Here is a 6,708-nt window from a genome sequence, read left to right as displayed (position 1 = left end):
TTCCCTGCTCCGACTTCCGAGGTAAATGGAATGCAGCATTATAGTCCTGTGCACACTCATTCTATCAGAGAATCAGGGTTAGGGTCGTAACCTGTCGGTCGCATCTTTCAGACTTTTTAGATCCATTTGTTTTGTTGCTTGAGCTTGTTGAGTTTCCTCACCCTGAGTACATTCATGGATGATGGCTGCTGTGGGAGTAATGTCTATGATGGTAGGAGCTTAGTTAGCATGTGTAAACACAGCACAGGTTTTTACTGAGCAGCAGAACCCTGAACCCAAATCTGTGTGAAGCCAGACATCATGATGATATCAGTTCATCAGATGGTGACATTACCTGGCACCGAAGACCAGCCAATAGGAGAGGGCCAGTTAGGTATCCTGAACAATACAAACATGACACACTTCACACATATTTGGGTATGCAGATGCTAGATGATTTTTGATTGACACACACGTAGAGAAACATTGACAGCATTGATTTCTTCATGTAGCTTTTATGTCATGAAACACTTTGGGGTTGACTCTTTAAACATTGACATCAGGGTCATTTAAGAGGTGAGATGAACAGATGGTTTTGCTGTCAAGGGATCATTTGTGACTTAGACAAGTGTCTGCTGCTACCTTGAGACAGAAGAGACTTAGTAGAGAGATGAAGGCAGCACCTCACTGTTCTCCATGCAGCTAAAGTTTGTTTATTTCTGCCTTCTGTTGGTGTATTCCTTGTCTGAATTGATGGTGGGTAGCTTATATTAGCTGTGTAAGTCTAGTATAGATTGTACATATGAAAATGTTCTATTATGATTATATTTGTATTTATTGACATATTTTAGTGCTATGGTGCAAATTTTTTCCTGAGTGGAAGTGGCAGTAGCTTTCTAGGCACTGCGGCTTCTTGTAACAGTTTGTTTGAATCAGAGTACCTACCATCAGAAACTTCAGACAGATAAACCCGTCTGAATGACTTTGAATATGAAGCCTTAAACATCACCACATGCTAGAGTAGCTTTTAAGGGTTTTCAAAAGACGGCTTTCTTTTTTGATGCGTAAACTCCCAGTAAGCAGGGAAAAGCCCAATAGCAGTCTTTCAGTTTGGTGGCATCAGATTACGCAACACCTGTTTTGAGACAGACAGACAGGCAGGCAGGCAGGCAGGCAGGCAGACAGAAAGGCAGGCCGACAGACAGACAGACAGAAAGGCAGGCCGACAGACCGACAGAGCCGAAAACATAACTTGTTTGACAGTAAAGTGGCTCGCCGTACAAAAGAAGATCAGGGTCAATCTTTGACTCCTGTGCATACAATTCACATTGGCCTAAGTTTCTTTCTACAATCCAAATACATACAAGTAGATAGAGACCTCTACAATAAAGTATACATAAATGTGATCATGTGACTACAAATTGGCTAAATTGGCAATCTTTCCTTCCTTCCTACTCTGAAAAGCTATAATTAGAGGTAAACAAAACGAATCAATGGAGGCTAAGTCTTGTCTAATTTTTGCCACGTTTTCTGTGTTTGGCCATTCCCGTGTTCTTGACCCACCTCTGCATCTGTTCTGATTGTTCTTGATCTTTAGCAAAAATCTCACCTGAAACCATCCATTCACTCTGGGATGACCTGTGGTCTAATTCAGGTCAAAAGACCCAGACCCAATTCCAACCCAAGACGCCTCACCTAACCTCACCCACCACCAACACCACTATAAACCCACCACTGTAATACAATCAGACTCTCGCTCAGAAAGCACAATGTATAAAATGAGTGAATATTGTGACTTAAAGATACAGTATATTAGAGGTTATTATGTATGATGAGAGTATTTAAATATATATAGTATTACTGCTTATCTGGTTAAAGATGTGTTGATGATTCACTGCTTCTTTATAGCGCTATACTTTCAAAGGTGCCATCTTGCCATCCACCTCATGGTTGAGTCTATTTTCTCTATTATCTGTGAATGACAGCCCGTCTGTCATCTGCCAGTACTGTGGTAGCAGTGAGTGTGGATCCAGTTACACTGATACTAATATTAATCTAGCACCGTGCTGGGCTGCATTGAACTGTGTGGAATGTGGAAGTGTTGAATATAATTATATATTCTGTAACAAAATTATGTTTTACAGTAGGCTTATAGAACAGGCATGCGAAGGCGTTGCTCCTTTATCTGTGAAATGTCTCTGCTAATCTCTCAGTGTCTGTGTTAAAGGCACCCTGTGGAGTTTTTGACCACTAGTAGTGCTATGGAGCAATGTTTTTACAAGAGGGTCCCTGATCTGTTTGTATGGTGCGGGCGACAGGATACACATTCTTGTCACTGGTTTCATGCTATTTGGCTGATCAAGATCAAGTAAGTAGCGGTAAAGTGCGAAGAAATGTTTCAATGCACCAACAAAGGCAAATAAGACGAAGGCTGCTAGCAAGCTGTGGATGTAAACAATGCTCGATTTGAAATATAAAAACATGGCTTTGCAAATGTTTTAAGAGAAAGGAAATGCATTCAACACGTTAGACTCATGGACATAAAATTAGTGGACGTAGCATTCGTGACGTCACCCATTGGTTTGTGAAGTGCCGTTTTAAAACCTCAAATTGGGCGATACGGCAGTCGCCATTATGTGTTTTTACAACCGGATGTAATGGTTTTTGACGAGAGTGTGGAGCTGGGGAGGATGACGTGGCCAAGCCAGTGTTGTTTCTGGTTGCAATTGCGCTGCGCTAAGCTAAATGCTAAAGAGGCAAAGTTGGCGATTTTCAACACTTCTGAAGCGAGTCATCCAGCAGAGTTTTACTGGCAGGCGCTGACCTCTGGATACTGCCGCCATTCATCTGCATGTACAACAGAACACAAAATTGGCAAACATTCGCTTTTGCTACCAACTAACGCTAGCGGTAGCTAGCAAGCTTAGTTAGCAGAACGCGGAATAGGCATTTCTAGGCGATCAAAATGTCCCAGTTACCTTTAATGAAGTGAAAACACAGTGAGAGGGTCAAAATTCAGGACTCAAACACAGACAACACCATGAACAAGTTCACAGCTATGTTAATGTACAAATGGCCATGGTTAGCATTGCTAAGCCTGTGTAATAGTCTGACTTCCATCAATGGCTAAAAAAGCCTTATTTTCATTTTTTTTTTTACATTTAACTGTTTAACTAGCTATATGTCAAATTACCAAGAATCGAAATGACATGTGGACATACGGACACATTAGACACTAAACATTTTTGGTATTTATTCATGCAAATATTTAAAAAAAAATATCAATATGATAATAACATGTTAAACATTCATTAGATGTACTCCTATCCTAAATCCTTTCTCCTGTTTCCAGTAGGAGAAATCAATAATAACATATTTTATCTGATATACCATCCTATCATAGGCTGTTGTCTGTGCCATCATCTTGCCTTTGGTCAGCAGTTGGTGCAGAATGCAGCAGCAGAAACCACATCTCTGCATCACTTGGATGGATTACCCTGGCTCCCTATAGAGTTCACTTTATAATTCTTTAAGTTACTTTTAAAGTCGGCTGTAGCTTTAGCATTGTTATAATTAGTGATCATTTAACACCTTTTAATCTGCACCAAGGCCACTCATGTTTGTGAGGGGTAAATGTAAAAACATTTTGGTGCGTAAGTTGTTTATATTAATGAAGGTCTGTTACATTCAAGATATCGCCAAAGACCTTCAGCTCCACAAAACTCTATCTGTGTTTCTCAGTATATTGTATGTTTACAAAATGATGCCATCCGGCGACTTTCGCGCGCAGAAAATCGAATGAAGATAATTACCTCTTCTGCAGAGTCCATGATGTTTTTTTAATCCTCCGTGTCCTCCTTGAGCTACTAGCAACTGCGTGGAGGAGGGGTGGGGGTGGTGCGCGATCACGGAAGGTTTGCGTCATGTGGATGCACCGACAGTGTTGTTGTCATTACCTAGAATTCCTCATGGGGGGAGACAGAAACTGCACACTATAGCTTTAAACTACAGACTGTTACATTTGCTTGGCTTTGATTATTTTCGGGCTAGACATATTTCGGATGTATTAAATAGTTGACTCACATTCATTACTGCTTCTTTAACACCATATTCTGACATACTAAAGATTATTAGAGTACTTTTCCCCTGTTAATCTCAGTTGAACCAAATCTTCAGGACATTGAAATTAAACTTCAGATTCCTACAGTGATTTAAATCTCAGTTTCTGAGGATGCAGCAATGGGGTTTAAGAGACCACGTGGTTTTGTTCCAGACGACAAAACCAGGTTTAAACCCGTCCTGCTGAACCTTAAACTGCAGCTAAGCTAATGAAAGACCAACAGTGAGCAACACTGACCGTAAACAGGACTTTGGTTTGGTCACAAGAAAGCTCCACAGGGTACCGTTAATCTTTCACTTCTTAAAAAATATAACTACTTGCACTCCTGTGCCAAATCTTGTTGCGTTCAAGAAGGAGCTGCTGTATTCCGAATAGAAACATAAAGCCATATTGCATGGATTGATGTTTACAAGTCAGTGACATACTATACTGATAGCCATAGTTTTACAGTACTCGAGCGCTCAGCTGAATGCAGCCCACATGCTCTAATCGAGGGTTTCTTTCCTGTACATTGTGCCCAGTGTGGTTGGGTTGTGTATATGATGAGCTAGATAGCGAGTGAACTGTCAGAAATGCCAATACTGTTTCCTATTGATACATTCCTGAATGTCCCTCAGACTGTGCAACCCGTTCTTTTCTATCCTCCTACTCCTCAGTGCAACCTGTGCTTGGTCATATAATGAAAGAGTTATGTCATTGAAAAGTAGCGCAACAGGCCTTGATTGAATGTTTCCTGGCGACATGAAAAGATGAAACAGCAGAGGACATAACAGAGTATGTGAGAGATGAGGCCTCCTGTAGCTGTAGGGAAGCTGGTGGACAGGAAGTGTGTCACATGGGCCACTTTCAGCCCCAACAAAACATAGCAAGACGGGGGTTTTTAACGGGGTTTGCGCTGAACACCCTGTTGTGTGCTCGAGCGCTCTGCCTTTTTATTACCACGAGTTAACATGCACGTCTCTGCTGATTGGGTATCACCTGTGACACAGCCAATGAACGAGAGACACACCCACCAAACGAGAGAAAACATATCTCAAAGCTGTTGCATAACGTTTCACACCGTTCCGTGGAAACATGTCGTTCAACCAGGAAACCGTAGCAAAACGATGCACACCGTTTTGAGATTGAACGTGCCCCAGGTTTACCTCAGACCCAAACAGAATATGTGTAATTTTTCAGCAGTGATCCAGAATTACAATTTGCGGAGTGTTTTTCTCCTTGGGGTGAAGATGTGTTAAAATTCTGAGTTTAAAATCTTTGGAAAATTCTGCAGAAATCTGCTTCCGTAGCTTCCGTGTGGCCCTGCTCAACTGTTCAAGGCCCTAACTCTTCCCTTCTATGGCTGTGTTCTTTTATCCTTCAACTGAGTGCATGTCAACTGAATGTCCAGTAACTTCTTCGCTGTAGTATTAGGCCATGCTACTCTTCAATGGGTTTTGTGCATTTCTTACCTTCTTTCTTTTCTAGTATTCCTATGAAGGAGACAGAGCCTAAAATCTATTATATAAAATATATATGACTAGAAAAATGGCATACAAGAATGAACATTCACTTTTATGGTAATGTTAATAAAATATTAATTCTTAATGTATGTTTCAGTAAAACTGCTTTCTCTTAAGTGTAGAGACTTAATGCAGGGATGCAAGTATTATATTTGGTCTTTAAAGAATATCTTGTTGAAATTATAGATGATGTAGAGTGATGCAAATTCAATAAAACTATAAAACTGAAAAGTGTGCTTTGCGGCTTTGATTTTAAATCCTGTCGATGATTCATATTGGTGCTTGTTTCATGCTGAAAGTTTCTGGCAGATTTGTGGTTCATTTGAACGTTCAGTCATCCTGTGTTGGAGTCTAATCATCCTGCATGACAATCCTCAATTCACAAATGTTTACTTTATGGTTTGATAAGCATTCAAATGGGGTAAGCTATAAACAATCCAGTTCACCTGATCTCAACATAACAAAACACATGACTAGAGTGGGATGTGTTTAGTCTTTTTCAGCATACTTTTTATCCATATCAATTCTAAGCAGATTTTGAGATTATGATATAGTGTGTCCACATTGGAAAAGTGGCGAAATTAAGTATACTTACACCAGACAGTATGCATGCTAAATACGGGTGAATTACGAGTCTGTTGTTGATGTACACTTTTCTCCCACTATGCAATGCAAAATAAAAATGGAGCAGCTGGGTGCCCAGATAGCTCAGTTGGTAGAGCGGGCGCCCATATATAGAGGTTTACTCCTCGACGCAGTGGGCCCGGGGTTCGATTCCAACCTGCGGCCCTTTGCTGCATGTCATTCCCCCTCTCTCTCCCCTTTCACGTCTTCAGCTGTCCTGTCAAATAAAGGCCTAAAATGCCCCAAAAAATAAATACATTAAAAAAAATAGAAATGGAGGAGCTTCTCACAGCCAAAACTAACTCAGTGGTGGAGGAAGTACTCATCACTTGAAACTTGCAACCAGGGCTGTGGTCAAGCCCACCTTTGTCGAGTCCGAGACAAGTCCAAGACCAGAACTAGTTGAGACGGAGTTAAGACCAATGTACTTTCGTTAATCCAGACTAGTACTACTCAGTCTATGAAAACCAGTGTATTATGTCT

Source organism: Sander vitreus, chromosome 8, assembly GCF_031162955.1.
Source record: "Sander vitreus isolate 19-12246 chromosome 8, sanVit1, whole genome shotgun sequence".
Classification (NCBI taxonomy): Eukaryota; Metazoa; Chordata; class Actinopteri; order Perciformes; family Percidae; genus Sander; species Sander vitreus.
The sequence above is the reverse complement of the archived record's forward strand: the minus strand, read 5'-3'. Positions refer to the sequence as shown.